Source organism: Ovis canadensis, chromosome 21 (assembly GCF_042477335.2).
Source record: "Ovis canadensis isolate MfBH-ARS-UI-01 breed Bighorn chromosome 21, ARS-UI_OviCan_v2, whole genome shotgun sequence".
In the NCBI taxonomy this organism is placed as follows: Eukaryota; Metazoa; Chordata; class Mammalia; order Artiodactyla; family Bovidae; genus Ovis; species Ovis canadensis.
The window spans coordinates 65,857,150-65,878,696 of record NC_091265.1 but is presented as its reverse complement, the minus strand read 5'-3'; the positions used below and the strand labels follow the sequence as shown (position 1 = coordinate 65,878,696).

Below are 21,547 nucleotides of genomic sequence, written 5' to 3'. Positions count from 1 at the left end.
ACACCCACTGGCAGCAAAGCGAAATGCCAGCGCTGCCCTCCCTCGTGGCGGTTTGCATTCAGTCACTACATCGCGTCCGACTCTCTGCGACCCCATGGACCTCAGCACGCCAGGCTCCCCGGTCCCTCACCGTCTCCCAGAGTTTGCTCAGTCATGTCCACCGGGTCAGTGATGCCCAACCAGCCGTCTCATCCTCTGTCGCCCCCTTCTCCTTCTGCCCTCCGTCTTTCCCAGCGTCAGGGACTTTTCCGGTGAGTTGGCTCTTCTCATCAGGTGGCCAGAGTCCTGGAGCCTCAACATCAGTCCTTCCAATGAATATTTAGGACTGGTTTCCTTCAGGATTGACGGGTTTCAATCCTGGTCACTGAAAGCTCTACGTCTAATAAATAAGACATTTGAACTTTTAAGAAAAAAGTATAGGAGAATCATCAGGAAGCTCAACTGTCAAGGAAAATGTCTCAAACAAGCACAAACTCCACAAACCATAAGACAAAAGAGCAATACATTCAACAAGAATAAGGTTTAAAAAAGTAAAACTTCTCTGCATTTAAAGATACCACAAGTGAAAACCCAAGGCATCTCTTGGGAGGAGGTATTTGTAACACACACATCAGTGGTGAAGAGTTAGTGTTCAGTGTATACTGTAGGCCCTCTGCCTCTGGATTTAACCTGCCTCAGACTGAAAATACTCAAGAAAGAGCATTCCAGGAAGTTCTCGAAAGCAAAGTCTGCACCTGCTGCGTGTCAGCAACTATCCATGCGCTATTTACTTCACACTGCTCACAGCCAGTCACACACACACACACTGTGTTGCTGTTGTTGCCGTGGTTCGGTCACTAAGCCATGTCTGACACTCTGCAACACCATGGAACGTAGCCTGCCAGGCTCCTGTGTCCCTGGGATTTCCCAGGCAAGAATGCTGGAGCGGGCTGCCATTTCCTTCTCCAGGGGATCTTCTCTCCCTTGGGTTCGACCCTGTGTCTTGCACATCTCCAGCCCTGGCGGGGGGGTCCTTTTCCACTGAGTCACCAGGAAGCCCTGCTCATTGTATTCGGTATTATAAATAATGTAGAGATGACCTGAAGAACAGGGGGGCATGTAGGTAGGGTATGTGTAGACGTATCACTGTTTTATATAAGGGACTTAACCATCCCCGGATTTTGAGAGCTGTGGGGTCTCAGATCCAATCCCCCTCAGACACCGAGGACCGCCCTGCAAGAACTTGAGGACACCGTCAGGAAGGCAAGCAACTGCACAGAAGAGTGGGCCAAATGGAGTAGTCAGCCACAGAAAAGAGACCCTGAGTGATCACAGCAAGTGGGAAATCAAATACAGATGAGCACAGATGTCAGCTCAGACCAACGAGGTGAGCAGATGCCAGGGAGGGGAAGGAACGGATGAGGCCCGTCAGGGCAGAGGGAGTGGTGGACGGACAGAGGCTCCTCTAACGTGATTCCTGACGGAGGCAAAGGTCAGCACCGGCTGCAGACGAGCCGGGATGAAAAATCAGTGCACGCAGAACACTCTGTCTCCGCGTCACACCTGCTGATGACTTAGGGTGACAGAAATATGCGCGCAATCTGCCACGGGCATGGAAAGGAATCCTGAGCCGAGCGGAGGACTATAGCCCGGAAGGCAGCCTCTCAGACGACACTGACGGACCGCTGCCTGGAAGCGTGTTTTTCAGCCCCGTTTTATGTCTTCTCAGAACAGAGAACATCAAACAAGTCAGGGGTGCATTCCTTCAAGGTTTCGAGAAAAAACAGACCAGCATGTATACAGTGAGTCAGGATGGCCTCGGCGCCTGGGAAGGCGGTCTTATCATCAAAGGAGCGCCCGCGTTGGCATCCCAGGAAAGGAAGTGTTTGTCTTTATCTGTAACATGGACATTCTTTACCTCTGGTCAATACGCCCTTTTCTTGAATGATTAAAGCAGATGCAGAAGATCTGGGGGGTAGGCCACAAACAGGCCATTTTGACTGAGCATCAAGTTTAAACTGAATCATGTATAAGCCGGAATAATTTCCCCCAACCCTGAATATGCCAAAATTACTTTCGTTATTTCTCTCCTTAGAAAGCATCAGTAACCAAAATATTTGTCCCTTGATGGCAGGAGGCTCACTGTCCACCCTGGGTCCATCCTGCCCCTTGCATTAGGCTTCCTTTGTTCGTTTGCCTGAGTGTAGAGATTTGCTTAGCTATCCACGTAGGGTGGACACTAATCAGACTCAGTAAACAAGCGAAGAGGCCTGCTAATGGGGAAACATCTCACAGGCGATGCATTTTATCAGGCACGCTGAACGGTCGTATAAACATTAAGCAGTGGACTTGTGTTATGATCGGATTGACAGGAAAAGACTGATAAACACATGTTATGAAAATACTAATTATCTGTAAAGCAGACTGGGAAAACATTGCTCATGCCTGCAGAGAGCCAGCTAAGCAGCTCATTTGAGGGGTCAGTGTTTGTTCCATCTTGGGAAATTCCTTCTAGGCGAGTCTCAGCCGCTCCGGAGGCAAATGTAGCAAGAAGTTTTCGCCGGGGCAGAGCATCCAAGGCAGCCCTGTTATCTGCTACGACCCGGGCAAGGGAGTGGAAGGGTGTCTGCTTTGCCTCAGTGCTTTCTGCAGCCTCCTCAGCTATTTGGCCAGTGGTGCCTGATGGGTTTCCGACCATCTGTTGACACGCATTCCTGTGCTAGGAATTCGTTTTTCTAAGGGACTTTGCCACCAGTGTCTTGGTGCCCTGCTGACACAGATCTCTTGACTCTCGGATGGGGAGAGAAAGGAGGATTGTTTATTTCCCTGTGTATTGACAATGGGGAAACTTAATAAGCCAGCAACCATAAATCTGTTTGCCAGCTGTTGAGATATTTATGTGCCCATCCTTGGCAAGGTGGATCATTTCCAACACCACACATGAAACAGAAACCTGGGGAATGAGCACGATCCCTCCCCGAGAGCCCTCATTGATAGCCTCATTAATTGGGAGTTTTGTTAACACGGTGTTAAACCATGGGTCATTTCCTCGGCAATCTTTCCAGAAGCCATCTGTAATGGCGTTTGACAGGAGGAGTTGCTGGCTCCATTTACTTGTGTTTTCCTCTTGACAACATTTGTTAATTAAGAAAGGGTCAGAGTGGGGCTGGGGGTGAGCTAGGGAAGTTGTGCTTGGTCTCTTCAGAACAGAGGGAAATACTGGACGAGAGGAGGACACGTTCATATGCTGAAGAATTTGAACCTGCAAGGTCAGGCCAGAGGGAGGTTTGTCTAGCTGAGTGGTTATCTCAGGAACATCTGACATGCCAGTGATGGCTGCTATGAGGGGCCTACATCAATCTTGCGCTGACCGAGGAATTCGATGACAGGTCCGATGGTCAGTTACTCTGCTCGCCCTAGGGGCACTTTGTGACAACTTTACCAAAGAATTTTCGTTCCGTCCTGAACACTGGGGCAAAAGTATCGCCAGAACAATAACTTTCTCCTTTGCTAGGGAGACAGACATTTGCGTGGCAGTTCAGCAGGACTAGCAGGGTGGGTCTTGCGCATGTCTCTTCAATTTCGCGCCTTCACATTCTTTGGACATATACCCAGAAGAGGAACTGCCAAATCACATGGAAGTTCTATTTTCAGTTTTTAGGTGCCTCCATACTGTTCTCCATAGTGACTGTACCAACTGACACTTCCACCAGCCAGGCCTCTCTTTTTTGGCCACGTCCTTGCCAACCATTGTCGCTGGGGGTCTTTCTGACGATGGCCACCCGGGAGTGAGGCGACGTCTCACCACGGGTCTGACTTACGCTTCTCTGGTGACTGGTGACGTGAGCACCTTTTCATGTGCTGTTTGCCGACAGTGCGTTTTCTTCGGGGTTAAAGTGAAAGGCGCTCAGTCACGTCCGACTCTGAGACCCCATGGACTATACAGTCCATAGAATTCTCCAGGCCAGGATACTGGAGTGGGGAGCTGTGCCCTTCTCCAGGGGATCTTCCCAACCCAGGGATCGAACCCCAGCTCTCTCAAATTGCAGGAGGATTCTTTAGCAGCTGAGCCACCAGGGAAGCCCTCTTTGGGGTTATGGGCACTTTCAAATTTGGCTGTGTTGAAACTAACTCACAAAGAACCTCAAATTGGACTTTTCAAAGGCCTCCCGTGGCCAGCAAAGCTAGGCTATCAGACTGCCAGAAGCACCTAGAGGTCTGGGTGGATTCCTGTCTTCTCAAGGTCCAGAGTGTTTTGAGGTTGCTGTGCCTGCCAGGAAGTGGCCGTCCTTATTCACCTGGAAAGGCTGCTGGACACTCGAGAGTTTCCTGATGCTGAAGGGATCAGGTGGAGAGAAGAGATAAATGCTTCAGTTCTGTTTACAAAGGTGGTAATTTACAAAATTGCTTCCAGTCACAATAAGCTTAAGGGGAGAGGCTCTTTTACATCTGGAAAACAAAGATTAAAAGCCAGGAACACGTCAAACAAAAAGTCATAAAAATTGCAATCAGACTTATCAGGTCACTCAGTGCCATGTAATTAGTTTTTGTCCAGTTTGAGTCCAGGTTCTCCGTTAGCTTTGTTGACCTTGCCTGATGACTGAGGGTGATAGGAACACAGATAAGTTCAAGAAGTTTGTGAGGGTTTTTTTGTTGTTTTTAAGACTCGTATGATTTGCCCAGTAAAGTGGGTGCCGTGATTACTGGAGATTGTGGAAGGGAAAGGCCAAGTGGGGCACACAGTCTTAAACCGTTTCCTTGTCATCGTGAGGCCATAAGCCTTGCATCAAGGGAAGGCTTTACTCCATCAAATACAAAATAGGGTTTGTCAGGGAGACGGGAGGAAGCAGGCGGCAGTCTTGGGTTTCCCACAGCCCCGACTGCTCAGCTAATTTACAGCCGTTGTTTACCCATCTTCATCTCTCTGATTTAGGAGCAGGCTATTGCCGTTTTACAAGGTCATCAGGATGGGAACCGTCTGACGGTGAGGATGAGTTTTGTGGATGCAGAGCGGACTTTGTCTGCGTGTGCCATAAACTTTACAGACCCTGTTCTTTTACCCTAATTGCTGGGTTCAGCCCCTGCAGTGGGAGCCTGTTTTTATGTCAGATAACATTTTATGTCAGGACACACAAGGCTTCCAGGAATTTCATGTAATTTCTGGAACACATAATGTATAATATATTTATATAGACATAACATAAAGAAGGCTTAATGTTGTTTTTTGTTTGATAATATTTCCCATGTAATTTAACATCCTAAATAAGCCTAATTAGTTTAATAGCTTTATTTTTTAAATTTATTTGTCTTTAATTAAAGGATATTTGCTTTACAATATTGTACTGCTTCCTGCCACACAAAAATCTCTCTTTAAAATTCTTCAGGACAACATCACACTCTTTGCCCTCAATTTATTTCCATTTTTCATACCTTATTTTACTGAAAACATGCATCTTATTATTTTCCTTCCCAGTTTCCTCCCTGTGTGCTGAAATGTTTCCCTTTTTAAAGTAGCTTTTTAAATTTTTATTTATTTTTAACTGGGGGGTGATTGCTTTACAACGCTGTGCTGGTCTCCGCCACACATCGACATGAACCGGCCACGGGTACACATGCGTCCCCTCCCTCCCCTCTCCCCCATCCCACCCCTCCAGGTTGTCCCGGAGCACCGGGCCTGAGCTCCTGCGTCCACAGCGGATTCCCGCCTCCATCTCACACACGGTGGTGTTCACGTCTCCAAGCTGCTCCGTCCGTGCGTCCCGCCCTCGCGTCCTCTGGGCCCACAAGTCTGCCCTCTACGTCTGCATCTCCGCTGCTGCCTGAGAAGGGGTTCATCAGCACCGTCTTTCTGGACTCTGCGTACACGCGTTAATATACGATAGTTGCTTTTCTCCTGGCTTACTTCACTCTGTATAATAGGCTCTCGGTTCACCCACCTCATTAGAACCGACTCCAGTGTGTCCCTCTGTACAGCCAAGTAGTGTCCCATCGTGTACACGCAGCACGGCTGCCTCGTCCATTCAGCCGCCGATGGGCATCCAGGTCGCAGTAGCTTTAATTGCATATATACTATAATTTGTAGCCCTTAAAAAACCTGAATCTTTAGCAAAAACCAAGAAACAAGCAACTGTGAACTGTTTGTCATCTCAGCATCTCTTGGTGGGCAAACTTGTAAACCTATTCTGTAACCTCTAGAAACGTCCATTCCCCCTCCGCACGATTTATTTTCTCAATGTGGTATAAGACATGTGTCCAGGAAACCCAAACAGCTTTAGTTTCTCTGTTAAGAAGATACAGTAGGTAAACTTGGACTTGCTTAGCAAGTTTGTTTTAATATTTTATCTCCATTGGAAGTGATCTGGCTATGTAATGAATTCCCGTCATTTAATTTAATTTAGCAAAACTAAAGTTTCAAATTACCAAAATCTGGAGAGACTGTTTTTAAGTAGACATACCACAAAACACAATGATCCTTTTTTCTCAATTTTTTTAATTTCTAAATTTTTGGTTGCACCCCACAGCACGTGGGATCTTACCTTCCCTGAGCAGGGATCAAACCCACACCGCCTCCAATGGAGGCGCAGAGCCCTAAGCACTGGACCGCCAGGGAAGTCCCTTGGTCTTCTGAAATGAAGTGTGGCTGATTTACAACGTTACACCGATCTCTGCTGCACAGCAGAGTGACTCAGTTATTCACACACATAGAAATTCTGCTTTACTATGCTTTTCCATAACGGTTTATCACAGGATATTGAATATAGCCCCCTGTGCTAGACAGCAGGGCCTTGCTGTTTATCCCTTCTCTGTATAACAGCCTTCATCTGCTAACCCCAAACTCCCCCTCCACCCCTCCTCCACCTCCCTCCCCCTCGGCAGCCAGCAGTCTGTCTCTTAATTACACTTAATGTCGATGGTCCTAAGGACATGCCTGTGGTAATCAAACCCACAACTTACATTTATCTTAATTTATCGAAGATCAATCCTATATCACATGATTCCTTCTAAAACCTTAGTTTTTTGTTATATTTAGAAATATTTACACGTTATATGCAAAGTATAAGCACTTGTGCGTGTTCAGTTCAGGCGCTCTTTGTGACCCCAAGGACTGTAGCCCGCCAGGCTCCTCAGTTCTTGGGGTTCTCCAGGCAAGAACACTGGAGCGGGTAGCCTTTCCCTTCTCCAGGGGATCTTCCCAACCTGGGGATCAAGCCCAGGTCGCCTGCATTGCAGGCAGATTCTTCACTGTCTGAACCACCAGTGGAGTCTATACTGCCAGTCAACTAAACAGAGCTCTTTCACAAATTAATTTCAGTGATATTAACCACAAGTAACAAAGAACCCTATTTATAAGTATACAAAGATGTACATATATCCAGATAGACACAAAGATCTCATAGTTTTCCTGATTCAATTTTAAAAGTTTCCCCTTATTTTTTTTCAGTTTTAGGTTCTTCTAGTACAGAGTTGGACACGACTGAAGTGACTTAGCAGCAGCAGCTGAGCCAAGGCTATAGTCACAAGCAAGGGGGGTTGTGCTTGCATTTCAAGGGCGTGATAAGAGCTCTAACACCAAGCTTCCTCCCGGGAGCACTTCTGTTCTCTCAGGGTCAGAATCTTGAGAAAGGGATGTTTTACAGAGCTAGCCTTCTTTGACTAAAAGTGCAAAAAAAAAAAAAAAAATCCATTTTGAAATGTCCAAAGAGTCCCCATCCAGGCCATTTTCGGGCCGGACAAGGCCTTGCAAGGACGGGATTGATTCCAGGTGTAGAAGCCAGCCAGGGCCCCTGCGGGCGCTGCCCATCTGACGGGAGCTGGTAGGCTCTAAAGGCACAATTCCCCACTTCTGTTTAAAGTTCCATTTTACTACAAAATGGGCCTCCCTGGGGGCTCAGATGGTAAGGCATCTGCCTGCAATGAGGGAGACGCAGGTTGGATCCGTGAGTCAGGAAGACCCCCTGGAGAAGGGCACGGCTACCCACTCCAATGTTCTTGCCTGGAGAATGCTAGGGACAGAGGAGCCTGGTGGGCCGCAGTCCACGGGGCCGCCAAGAGCCGGACACGACCTTGGGGACGAAGTGCGCACCCAGCGAGCCCGCGCGGCCTCCGCACCCGGGAAGGGCGTCCTGTTGAGGGAGGAACGGCACCGGTGTCCGGGAAGGGAGGTGCTTCATCTTTATTTTAACACAGACATCTTTTCCTTCTGGTCAGGACACCCTGTCCTTGACAGATCAAAACAGACGTCGAGTGGACGTCTGATAGGCCACCGACAGGCTGCTTTCCTCAGCATAAAATTCAAGCTAAATCAGAATGAGCGCCTTGCACCCTAGACGTGACCATTTCTCCCATTATTTTGCAAGTTAAAATGGTACCTGGAAACAGAAACCTGGTGAGCCTCATCTGAAGCTGGTGAGCGGTCTCAGCAGCGTCAAGAGTGAGCGCCTCGGGCCTCGGGCACCTGGCCGTGAAGAGCCCAGAGGCCCCAGCGCCACTGAAGCCGTATTCTGGCCCCAAAGTTCAGCCTGGGTCTGACCGTGAAGAAACCGTCCAACCAATTTGATTGTGAGATCCTCTTCAAGAAAACTGGCCCAGACTCTTCACAGCCGTCACCGGCCCTACCGTGTAGCACAGGGGACTGTGTTCCATACCCTGTGATAAACGTGATGGGAGAGCACATTAGAAAGAAGAACAATGTGTGTATGTGTGACCGAATCGCTCTGCTGTACAGCAGTAACGGACTCCATTTTATAAATCAACTGCACTCCCATGAAAATAAGTAATGCATGCTGGATGCTACAGAAAATAGAGGATCCACACAGCGCCGTATACAATCTGTTGTTTCTAATCTCTCCACACTTGGGTTTACCATGAGCGTGGGTGGAGAAGTAATGAAGTATCATGTGAAGACAGCGGCTCCATCGTGGCTACTTAAGGAGAGAATGGCTGTCTGGCAATGTCATGTCCAACTGTAAACAAGCAGGAGTGTTACGGCACTGGCGTCTGGAAAGTTAATAAAGTGACTGAGAAGAGCAACAACAAAAAAGTGATGACCTCCGCCAGACCAAGAGAGATGAAAGGGCCGGACAAGCGGGGTGCGTGGCCTTGATCGCGTCCGGAACGCTGGAGGCCCCGTGTCGGTGGTGTGATCCGGGGGCGTGATCCAGGAGGGGGCCCCTGGTCTCACAAGCCTCCTGTCTGTACCTCCCTTTCAAGGCCTGGGGAGAGAGGTGTTCGCTGAAGCGTGCTCGCTCATCCTGGGAGGAGGCGTTGGAGGATGAGACCTGGGAGACTCATTTGTCCGCCCCTGGGCAGCTTGCAAAGGCCCAGTGGTTTCTGCTGAGTGCACACTCTTGTTGGTAATTACGGAAAATGAGAGCAGCTCCAATCCTCCACCAAGAGGAGGCACGCTGGGGGGTATCTGTGAGTGGAGTTGACACGGTTAAAACAACGACCCAGAGCTGTATGCGTGTCCTGGCAAAGGTTCCCAAACAGCGCTGGGAGCGCTGAGAAAGGCGCCAAAGGAAAAACACAGGGCAATGGGACTCCCCAGATGTGGTTCAATGCATGGAAATAAGTTCCATAGGCCTGCCTGTGAGGAATGCACCTCTCAGACGAACGGTCCCCTCTGCGGGGGAGGGCTTCTCTGGTGAGGGGTCACTCAGAGCCCCGGGACCCTTCCTCACGTCCTTCGTCTTTCTTAAGCCAAGTGGTGGGCGGCAGATGCGGGCTCTTCCTCCTTTTATTTATGTTTCTGGCAGGTCTTAAATAGTTCAGGATCGTTAAACATCGGGGGAAGGATCTTTGCTGAAAGTCAATCCTTATTTCTGAGAACAAAACACCACGCTCAATAAACTATAGAAAATTATAAATAAGCACTTCCTTTATCTACCCTGGATGGTGGAGTCCAAGACAGGAACCGAACAAGGATGCCTGCTTTTACCATTACTGCTCAGCCCCGCTCTATAAACTGAAGACAATGCAAAAGATGTTAAACGGAAATAAGATGTGCAACTTCTGGAAAGGAGGAGACCAAAATACCGCATTCCTAGGAGCCCCGAGAGGGCCAGCGGAAGAGCACTCAGAACGGATGAGAGAGTTCAGGAAAGGCGCCAGACGCAAAAGACACATTCTGCACCAATATTTTTATGATTTTCTAGCAGCCACCAGTTAGAAGATGAAGCAGAATTTTAAAAAATGTTCTTCTCAAACAAGAAGGAGAGGGGGTGCGAAGAACATAAAAAATTCTTCGCAAAAACCTTCAAATGTTCAGAATCTGTAGGCTGTAATGAGAAATAAAAACATGGAGTCTGAAAAAGAAAGAGAGAGAAAACACACCACATGCTTGGGCAGGGCGTCTGCAAACATCACATCTTCCCAAATTCATGTATAGGTTCGCCAGATTTCCAACCAAAATTCTGATAGGATTTATTTGGGGGTGAGGGGTGAGCCAGGGGTGGGGAGGGAGTTGGCAAGACAAACCTAAAATTCACATACAAGGGAAAATAGGCAGGAAGAGCCAAGAAAATTTTGAAAATTAAGAGCAGATTTCAGGAGCGAGGGCAGTCTATCCGGTGTGTGTGGAGGGCTCCCTGCAGACCAGCAGCCGGGCAGGGCCGCCTCGCCTTTGTCTCTGGAAATCCTCACAGGAGCCCCGGGAGGCAAACACTCCCATCACTTGCATTTTCCAGAAGAGCACACTGGAGCTCAGAGTGGGCTGAGCTGAGTGCCAAGGTCACACGACGACAAGAAGTGGCGCCAGGCACAGGCAGTGGCGTGGAGCCCCTCGTCTCCCGTAGGTCACACAAGTTACTTCAATTTACAACATCTATCATCCTGATAACCACGAAACCCTAAGAATCTGGCAGCACCTCTATCAGAGCTTGCAGGATATTTAATCAGGAGGTTGAGAAAAATCAGAAATGTATTCAGGAAGTGAGAAAGGGTAATGAGATTTTTTTTTTTTTTAACTCCAGGACCAAATATACCAAATATCAAAAATACAAGCCAGGAGGGTTACAGAAGGTCAGTATGTGGAAGAAAATTAAAAAGTTTAAAATACAACTATAGAGAAATGTAGGTAGGTATTTATCTGCTTGCATCCTGGCAACAGTTTTCTAAGCTCACAAACAATGAAAGTATCGTAGAAGAGACTTAGTAAAGTTCATTACTTAAAAGGTTTGTTTCTGTCTATCAAAAAATGCTCATCCAAATTAAAAGGCAGACATTTGCTTCTGGGCAAGATGGAGACACAGGGACCACATTTATCCTCCTGCCTGGAGCAACCCTCCAAACAAAGGGACAGCAAGAACTCATATATGTGCAGGAAACAACTCATTTTTCAGGACAGTAAACATCAGGCAGTTATGAGCATCGGTCCCTAGGAGATGAGAAACAAAAGCCTCAGGCTTAGAATTGCTCAACTTGCTTCCTTGAGAGAGGAAGGGGAAACGGGGGAGCCCAGTGGGATCCTTGAACTGATGAGAAAGAGCTGAGGGTCCAGGGGGACCCAGGCAACGAAAGTTCATGGCATGGAGTGTTGGAGAGGAGCATGTGCGTAGGGAGCCCTGGAGACCTGCAGAGGGGCCCACTCACATATCCAGTCGGGTAAAGAGCAACACGTGCCTGGGAGGAAATTATTCAAGGCTTGGAAGAGAAACACCAGGAGGGGTGGAGGGGCCAACGTCCACTGCTCAGGCAGGGCTGGGAACAGGGTCCGTTCCCACCAACCAGACTAGGAAAATGGACACTTCACGGGGCCTTGGGCACTTGGAAAATTCCTGCATCACACAGGGAGCAGTTAACCCCGAATGGGGCACTTCCCCAGGCCCACCTTACAAACCCCGAAAAGATCCAGACCAGAGAGGATCAGATCACGGCCAGGTGATTTAACCGCTCCCCAGAGCAAAGCTCCAGAACATTCGTAGGAGTAGAAAGAGGTCCTGCACGAACGAGGGGGGAGACACACAATGTCTGGCATCTGATCAAAAATTAGCAAACAGGCAAAGAAGCAGGAAAACAGAGAGCCATAAGGAGGAAAGCCGATCAGTCAAGAGCAACTGCGGGGAGCCAACACTGCAGAGCCCTTAAAGCACCCGCCAAACAGCAACAAGAGATAGAAAGGGCAGCGAAGGGGAGGAGACGGGGCACAGAAAACTCCTGGCTGATGCGGGAGAGGCGAGAGGCGAAGAAAGAGACAGGACCCGGGAGAGAAACGACACACGTGTTTCCCTCCACGGTCACGCACACTACGTGTAACTGGTCTGAACGCCCCAGTTAAGAGGCAGAGACGGTCACACTGGGGTTAAAAAAGGAAGAATCCTCCTATGTACTGCCTACAAGAAGCACGGTTTAAATATAAAGCATGGTTTTACCATAAAGACACACAAAGGTTACAAGGAATTACAGACCTTTGAAATAAACATAAAGCTAAACAGGCTATAACCGGCGGGATAAATATGCAGAGTTACACTCCGAGATTTCAGTGCCCCTCTATCAATAATTAATTGGAAATTAATGATTAATTGTTTAGTGCAGAAAAATCAGCAAGAAGTTAGGAGGCTAGGGCAGTACTTGACTTGATTGACATTTATAGAGCATGCATTCAAACACACATTCTTTCCAAGTGCGCACGGAACACTTACCAGTATAGATCATGTTCCGGGCCATTAAACAGGGCTTAATAAGTTGAGGAGGACTCAAGTTACATAAATTATATTCTTTGACCATAATGGAATTAAATTTTAAATCAATAACAGGAAAAAGTCTTTGGGAAATTCTCAAACATTTGGAATTTAAATAACACACTTCTAAATAGTCCTTGAGTCAAGGAAAAATCAAAAAGGAAATTAGGAAGGATTCTCAACAGAATAAAAATGAAAACAGAGCACATGGGAACGTATGCAAAACGGCTAGAGCAGGAGTCGGGGTGAAATCTCAACGCTCAAATCAGTGACCCCAGCTTCTACCTTAAGAAAAATAGGAAAAGAAATGCAAATCAGCCCAAAGTAAGCATGAGAAAGGAAATGATACAGACCAGGAAGAAGCTGATGAAATAGAAAACAGAAGAACAATAGAAAAAGCAGGAAAACCAACCCCAAACTTTGTTTTTTGAGAAGACCAATAAAAACTGATAAACCAGATCAGGAAATGAAAAAAAGTGAAAGATGGAGTGCCGGGTATCAGGAATGAGGAGGTGGCATCAACACCGAGTGTGAACGCCGCTGAGCTGTGTCTGACTCTCTGCGACCCCATGGACTATACAGTCCATGGAATTCTCCAGACCAGAATACTGGAGGGGGAGGCCCTTCCATTCTCCAGGGGATCTTCCCAACCCAGGGACTGAACCCAGGTCTCCCAAATTGCAGGCAGACTCTTTCCCAGCTGAGCCAGCAGGGAAGCCCAAGAAGACTGGAGAGGGTGGCCTGTCCCTTCTCCAGCGGATCTTCCCGCCCCAGGAGTCGAACCGGGGTCTCCTGCATTGCAGGTGGGTTCTTTACCAACTGAGTTATCGGCGAGTCCAACAGAGATTGTACAGCTATTAAAAGAAGAACCAAGGAATATTATGCACAACTTTATGACAATGAACTTCGCAAGTGAGATGAAAGTGTCTTTCAAAACAAAATAGCAAAGACCAATCAGACAAAGATAATCTGAACAACTGTGTCTATTAAAGGATTGAAAGCGTAACTTAAAACCTTCCCGCAAAGAAAACTCCAGACCCAGATGGTTTCGCTGGTGGGTTATACCAAATGGCTAAAGAAAAAATAATAGCAACTACATCAATCCTAAAGGAAATCAACTCTGAATATTCACTGGAAGGACTGATGCTGAAGCTGAAGCTCCAGTACTTTGGCCACCTGATGTGAAGAGCTGACTCCTTGGAAAAGACCCTGATGCTGGGGAAGATTGAGGGCAGGAGGAGAAGGGGACGACAGAGGATGAGATGGTTGGATGGCATCACCGACTCGATGGACATGGGTTTGGGCGTGGAAGGGAAGCCTGGCGTGCTGCAGTCCATGGGGGCACAAAGAGTCGGGCACGACTGAGCTACTGAACAACAACAAAGTACAAATTCTACAACAAAATGTTGACTCATCTATGAGGCCAGTGTTACCTTGGTAACCAAAACCAAAGATGGTACAAGAAGAGAAAATCACAGACCACCATTCCTCATAAACATAGACACAAAAGCCCTAAGCAAAATGAACAAATAGAGCTCAATATGTATAATATTGATCATACGTCAAGAGCAAGCGTGTTTTATCCCAGCAACGCAGGGTTGGGACAACATGTAAAAATCAGTCAGTAATTCACCATTTTAACAAACTGGAAAACAAAAGCCATCTAACCATCTCAGTAGGAAAAAGCATTTGACAAAATTCAACACTCAATCCTGATTTCTTTAAAAAAAATAACAAAGCTCTCAGCAGACTTAGGAACAGAGGGAAACTTCCTTTGCCCAACAAGGGCATCTAAGACTGCATGTTTTCTCACTTAAGCCAGGAGCAAGACAGGGCTGTCTGCTCTACTCGAGGTTCTTGCTGGTGCAATCAAGCAAGGAGAAAAAGCGACGTAGCTTGAAGAGCAGGAAGGAGAAACTCCTTTATTCAGGGACAACTTGATTATCCACAGGTGCAGAGGCAATTCAGTGCAGAAGTAACAGCCTTTCCAACAAACCGGATATCCACAAGCAAATGAAGGAGAAAAAGGAGGAGGAGGAGGAGGAGGACTTGGATTTATACCTCACACTACATCCGAAAATTAGCTCAAAGTGGACAAATCACAGACCTGAATGTGAAACTAGAGCCATAAAACCTCAGGGGAGAACCTCTGTGAGCTCAGACAATGCAAAGGTCTCCTACACGCGGTATGGAAAGCATGATCCCTACAAAAAAAAAAAAAAAGAATGGGTAAGTTGAAAGACATCAAGACATTTTAAACTTTGCCCTTCAAAAGGCATTGTACAGACAATGAAAAGATAAGCCGCCGACAGGGGGAGAATCCTTTGCACGGCACACATCTCATGAAGGGCTGGTCCAGAATATATAAAGAACTCTCAAAACAGAACAACAAACCAACTTGAAAATGGGGAAAACGCAGTCTTAGAAGTGACGCTTCACCAAACACGATAATTGGACGGCAGATCAGGATATGGAAAGGTGCCCGACACCATCAGTTACTGGGAAAATTCAAAATGGAGTCACAGGACACCACTCTAGGAGAGAAGCTAAAATCAAAAAGACTGACCCTCCAAATGGCCAGCAAGGAGGGGCCCACGTCTCTGTTGGAAGCATAAACCGATACGGTTTGGCAGCGCCTCTTTTTCTGTAAAAGTTAAGCGTACATGTGATCTTGTAATCCTACTTGTAGGCATTTCCCCACGAGAAAAGGAAATGTTTGTCCTTACAAAGACTTTCACATGAATGTAAATAGCAGCTTTATTTTTAATTGACAAAAACTGGAAACAAGCCAAATGTCCATCAGCAGATGAACGGATAAACAAAATTCTTTTTGTGTCCATACGATGGCAATCAGAAGGAATGTCCCACTGATGCATGAAAAGGCACGGATGAACCTCAAAATAGTCATGTTGAGAGACAGAGGTCAGGCAAGAAAGAGTACATGCTACGTACTTCCATTTATAGAAAACCCTAGAAGATGGATACGGACACAGCCACTGGTTATTTGAGAACTGGGGGTGGGGTACGGCATGGAGGGGTTGGGGGGAGAGGTGGCAGGGGCCAGAGGACACTCTTAGAGGCGATGGACGTGCCTGCCATCCTGATGGGGGTGATGGTCTCACGGGGTCTGCACAGGTCAGAACCTGTCTCGGGGTAGGTTTTAGAATGGGCAGTGCGCTGTGTTAATATGCCAACTACACCTCAACAGAGCTGTCTTTGAAACTCTAAATGGCAAATGACAAAAGTGGGAAAACGTCTGGGGTAAAATACGACAGATGGGGGGGTGTTGTTGTTGCTCGGTCACTAAGTCGTGTCTGACCCTTTGCGACCCCGTGGGCTGTAGCCCGCCAGGTGCCTCTATCTGCGGGATTTCTCAGGCAAGAATACACGGGTGGGTTGCCATTTCCTTCTCCAGGGGATCTTTCCAATCCAGGGGTTAGACCTGTGTCTCTGCACTGGCAGGCAGGTTCTTTACCACTGAGCCACCAGGAAGCCCAGAGGGGGTAATACAATTAATACCTTAAATGCACTTGGAAATCCATACGGAAAACATTAACACCCTAATTAGTTTGCTAGGTGGCCATGACCAGGCCCACAGCCTGGGCAGCTTAACCAGCGGACATCCATCGCCGTTCTCCTGGAGGCTGAAACCCGAGACCCAGGTGTGGGCAGGGCTGGGTCCCCGAGGACTCCCTGCTCTGCCTGCAGACGGCCGCGCTCCCCCGAGTCTTCACGGGGCCGTCCCACTGCGTCTGTCTGTGTCCTGACCTCTTCTCACAAGGACCCGGGTTCCCCTGGAGCAGGCCCACCCTAGTGACTGCCTGGTCACCTGACTCCTTCTGCAAAGGCCCCGCTCCTAGCACAGCTGCGTCCTGAGGTGCTGGGGGTCAGGACCTCCAGAGACGAGCCCATCACAGAGCCTCAGAGGGGACCGTGAGCAAAAGACAGGCCGGTGACAGGGTCAGAAACACGGGTGACCCAGCAACACGCCAGAAAGGTGTGCAAACCAAGTGTGAGCGCAGACAACCGGGGCGTCGAGTGTCCCCACGGCCCCCACCCCTGCGCCCTCCCTGCTGAGGACCCCGGTGCTTGTGTGCAGACCCCAGCGAGAGGCAACCCCTCTACCCTCCAGGAAGCCAGCCACATGGTCCCACAACAGTGCCAGGAACTCCTGGGGACAGACCTGCGGGGCTCAGTGGACCTCCTCCAGCCAGGCCACAGCAGTGCCTCTAAACATGGATGGCAGACACCTGAGGAAAAAAAATTCAAGTTTTCAGGCAAGGCAAGGAAAATTTTAACACGACATTCTTTCTCCCCCTGCCCTTTGGCCTCCCCGCTCCCCTCTGGCGGGCATTCTGCGCCTGCATTATGCATTAACCAGACCTCCCCAAGGAAAGGAATACCTGCTCAACCATAAAAATCTATTTTTCTTGTCTTGACGTCAACCATGTAACTCTTTAGAAGATAACATTCCTTTCTCGGTCCTGTAAGGGGTCACGATGACCCACCGCTGGCCTTGGACGTGCAGACATCTTTGGTGGACTTTATGAGCAGCACATCGTTTCCCTTAAAGATAGCACTGGTACAAAGCAGACTGGCCAGATGATCGGGGGAGATACGGGGCCACACCAATAGACATTCTGAGCTTAAAGCCATGCTCATGACCTCATTAACGCCCCTCGTTACATTACGCATATTCCGCCTGTTTTACAAGACGATTGTTTCTTTGATCAGAAACAATGCGACTGAGCCTCGGATAAAACAAATGATGATTACAGACGACTTGAAAGGGTTGACCAGCAGACAGTTCCGTCAGATCAATCGCTGTAACCGTGTAAAATTCCAGGGGCAGGAAGAAGCAGGCCGTGGCAGAGGAGTCAGACTGGGGGTCCCGAGGCCTGGGGCGACTGTTGCCAGGGTCTGGTCCAGTCACGTAGCCCGAGCCACCCGTCACGGAAATCCTCGCCACGGAACAGGCTGGTCACGCGGCGCCCTTGGAGTCTGGACTGAAGCGAAGACGGAAGGGGAAGGGACCGTAAAATAAGGAATGTTGCCCACCATCCAGTTCTACAGGAATGAAGTCATCACCCACCACCGGTGCTGGCCAGCAACACGCCCTGCAGGAGCTGAGGACAAAGGGCAGGATGAGGCGCGCTGGGAAAACTGGCAGGACTGGCCCGCAGACCGCGCTCCAGGAGAACACGCCGTAAACCCGGCTTCCTGCGTCTCCTCACGCCTAGAAAGGCACGAGAACCATTACAAACATCTCCCACGAGACGTGTGCTCGACTGCACGTACCCTCTGTCAGAGGGTACTGGTCTCCCCCTCCCTCTTCAGAACGGCCCTCGGAACTTTCTGGAACATTCGGAGTCTCCCAGGTTACAAGCGCAGGCAGTGATGCTGAGGTTCCTAAGACCCACATGTCTGGCGCTGCCCCCAGCCCCGGCCCACGCCTCCCTCCCCTGGCGCCCCAGCAGTGGGGTCCAGACAGCGTCACCGGTGAGAGCGCCTGCTGCCTTTCTCCCCAGTCCTGAAACCCCCGAGAGCCGTGAAGCGGACATGGGGGCCTTGCCATTTATGTTCACAGCGAGTCCCTCTTCTGTGCTGCTGGAGTGATGTTCACGGGGAAGCTCTGGGAAAAGACCCAAGGAAGGGGGCTGACGGCAGGAGAGCCTGCCCTGAGTCGGGAGGGACTCCAGGACCCCCACCGCCTTGAGGAGGGGAGACAGGCCGGAGGGTGAGCACACGGTCAGTGGCCAATGACTTCCTCAGTTGTATTCTGTGATGAAGCCCCCCCGACCCCAGGAGGGGGAGACCTGCTCAGCTTCTGGGCCTGTGAACCTGGGGAGACCTGCGGGCCCGGGGCTCGCCCCCCCACCCCGCCCTCTGCCTCTGTCACGTGGCTGGGGGCCTTCGCACGCGGCCTCTGCGTGCCCTGGGAATGCCGGCTCCTCCAGAGGCTCTCTGATGGCCTCCTGTAAAGCCACAGCCCCTCCCACCTCCGCGCCTGCTGCCCGCACCTTCCCCGGCCGGTCCAGTGTGCCTCACTCTTTCATCTGTTCAGGCACTGTGGGCCTCAGCAGCAGCCCCAAGGCACTTCCAGGCTTGTCTTACCTCCCTCCCCACAACTCCCAACTTGGAGCCCTCGGGGGACGCCCACTACTCTCAGGAAGAAGCCCCCACTCCCCAGTCTGGCTTGCAAAACACAGCAGGGAGGCTACCCCCCGGGGGGGCTCCTGCCCACCCCCATCCTCACCTGCCCATGGGGGGCGCCTCCTCCCCAGGGCCACTGCTGGGTCTCCCTGGCACCAAGCTCGGGGTTGGGGGGGAACCCATGTCAGGACGTCAGATCTAACACATGAAAATGTTTGCCTAAAATAAAAGAACTTTGTCCCTACACGTCTGTAAGGCCCGAACCAAAACGCTGGCACCAGCAAAGGCCGCCTCGTGGCTGGTGGGAGCGCGAGGCGGCCTCTGACGACGCAGCACACACACCACGCGGTTCAGCCACCACGACCCTTGGTTCCTAACCCCAAAGAGCTGAAAACTTCAGTCCCTGCAAAAACCTGCTCCTGGATGAGTCGGCAGCTTATTCATCACGGCCAACATGGGAAACCATCAGGATACCCCTCAGTGGGGGCGTGGGCACCTTTCCGCAGTACCTCAGATGATGGCCTTGCAGGTCAGTTCTGTTCAGCCGCCCAGTCGTGTCTGACTCTCTGCGACCCCATGGACTGCAGCACGCCAGGCCTCCCTGTCCATCACCAACTCACGGAGTTTACTCAGACTCACGTCCATCGAGTCGGCGATGCCATCCAGCCATCGCTTCCTCGGTCGTCTGACGTAGTATCATTCAGTTCTAAAGGAAAGGCACGAAGAAGCCGTGAAGAGACGCAGAGGAGATGTAGATGCCGAGAGAGAGGAGCCAGTCTGCCAAGGCTACCAAGCGTGTGGCCCTAACTAGGGGACAGTCTGGCAAAGCAGACCCACGGTTGCGGAGACAGCAGGATGGCCCACGGCTGTGGGGGTCAGGAGCGGGGCGGACAGGAGCCGCTCTGCGGGTTTTCTGGGCAACAACTCTCCCCGTAGGTGCTGTCACGTGGACACAGGTCACTGAGCATCTGGCAAAACCTGTAGAATGCCCACCAAGAGCGGATCTCCAAGCCCACTATGGCCTTCAGCTAGCAACAATGCATCAGCGTTGCTCCATCGGCTGCCACGTGTGTGTCACGCTAGTGTAAGTGTTGATGCTATGGGAGGCTGAGGGGCAGGAGAAGCTGAGTGTATGGGAATCCTCTGTACTTTCTCAGCAATTTCCCTATAAACTTAAAATCATTCTTTAAAGAGTCTATTAAAAAACAATAAAGACAGTTGTTTATCTGAGCTTTGAATTTAATTGGCACCCTCTCCTCTGTTTGGCAGACTCAGCCCCCGAAGCTGTGTGCTGCTTGGGAAGGCGGGGAGGTGATGACCCAGGCCGGGGGGAGTGTGGGGGAAGTGGGGTGGGAGGCCACCCGCGGGCTTCCCGGGCTGTGGGGGTCGAGACCCACTCACCTCACACTCACAGATCCTAGGCCGGAAGGGGAAGGATCCAGCCGGCAGGCAATCAGAGAAGGGGTCTAGTGTTGTGGGGTCCACACCATTGAGACCCCATTGAGGACCTCCGTGCTCTCAGCCTCACTGATCAGAGCATCGCCTACCAAGGACCAGCAGGACGCCGACCCACGCCGTCTCCCATCCGTGTGTTGCAGCCACGTTAGGAGCAACTTGGAGACCTCTGGGTTGGCATGTGGCCGCTGAGTCAAAGCTTTACAAATGAAACAGAAAGTTCCCCAGCCTCCAGGTTGGGGGACCCCCGTCCTCCAGCTCCTGCCCTCTCCTCACCTCCAGGGCCCTGCCACGGTCACCGTCAGCCTTGCTGGGCCCTGGCTGCGGCCAGACATTGCCTGGCCTTCCCCTGCCCTCCCCAGCAGGCACACCACCCCCCACTCACAGCTGACCCCCCCAGCAGCCGCGCCCCACCGTCGGTTTCTTCATCCTAGACAAGCCCACTTAGGGCCTCCCCCACCAAGCATGACGGTGAGGGGGGCCCTCCAGCCCCTTCCCGCCCTGGGGCCCCCAGGAGCAGCCCCTGCGCCCTCCCAGGCTCCCCGCTCTTGCCTCCTTGCCGTCCCACCCCCAGCCTGGGGCCCTGCTCCCCCCGGGTCTACTGTTGTGTGTACTTGGGGGTGGGGGGAGCAACGGAGGGTCTCTGATCCCGCTCTGTGACGGGACCCCAGTGAGGGCTGTGCCAAGACTGAAAGCAGGGCGGGCCAGCTGCGACCTGGAGAAGCCAATGGCCTCAGGGAGGCTAGGGGGGCAGGCATGGCTGCGGGGTCCCTGGGGGGCGTCTCAGGGCATGAGGAGTTGGCCAGAAGGACTGGGGTAGGGCGGTAGAGGGAAGTAGCTCCCGGGGCCAGGTGGAGAGAGGTGGTGGTTTAGCCGCTCAGTTGTGTCCAGCTATTACCGCCCCATGGACTGTAGCCCACCAGGCTAATCTGTCCATGGGATTCTCCCGGCAAGAACACTGGAGTGGTTGCCATTGTCTTCTCCAAGGGATCTTCCCAGCTGAGGGATTGAACCAAGGTCTCCTGTGTCGGCAGGCAGATCCTTTACTGACTGGGGCCTCCCACGAATTCACACCTTCCCCGCTTCCCCAGTCTCCCACCTGGGCCACCAGCTGGAAGGGCGGCAGGCTCTGGGTGGTGGGTGGCCCGCAGTGTCCCTGGGCACTAGGCTGGAGTCACAGGGCACCCGCAGGGGCGTCCGTGGTGGTCCACTGGTGCGCTGGGCTCCGGAGCGGAGGGAGGGCGTGTGGGGCTGGTGGCACTAGGGTGTGCTGCCGGGCACAG

At 50.7% G+C, this 21,547-nt stretch overlaps 1 long non-coding RNA gene across 5 annotated transcripts; it reads right to left on the bottom strand.

The window, feature by feature from the left end:
• Positions 1–5,481: 5,481 nt before the first annotated feature.
• LOC138426850 (uncharacterized) lies at positions 5,482–21,535 on the bottom strand. Of its 5 annotated transcripts, XR_011251791.1 has the most exons (10): positions 21,364–21,534; positions 20,211–20,463; positions 19,319–19,515; positions 17,749–17,892; positions 17,060–17,662; positions 16,840–16,906; positions 14,764–14,860; positions 8,349–10,256; positions 5,916–6,079; positions 5,482–5,798 (listed from the first exon to the last, which is right to left on the bottom strand). It is a non-coding gene; the product is annotated as an uncharacterized lncRNA (long non-coding RNA). The 5 variants fall into 5 exon arrangements; XR_011251792.1 differs by lacking the exon at positions 14,764–14,860 and having other exon boundaries at positions 8,349–8,625; positions 20,211–21,286; positions 21,364–21,535; XR_011251793.1 differs by lacking the exon at positions 21,364–21,534 and having other exon boundaries at positions 8,349–8,625; positions 20,211–20,659.
• Between the last annotated feature and the right edge of the window lie 12 nt (positions 21,536–21,547).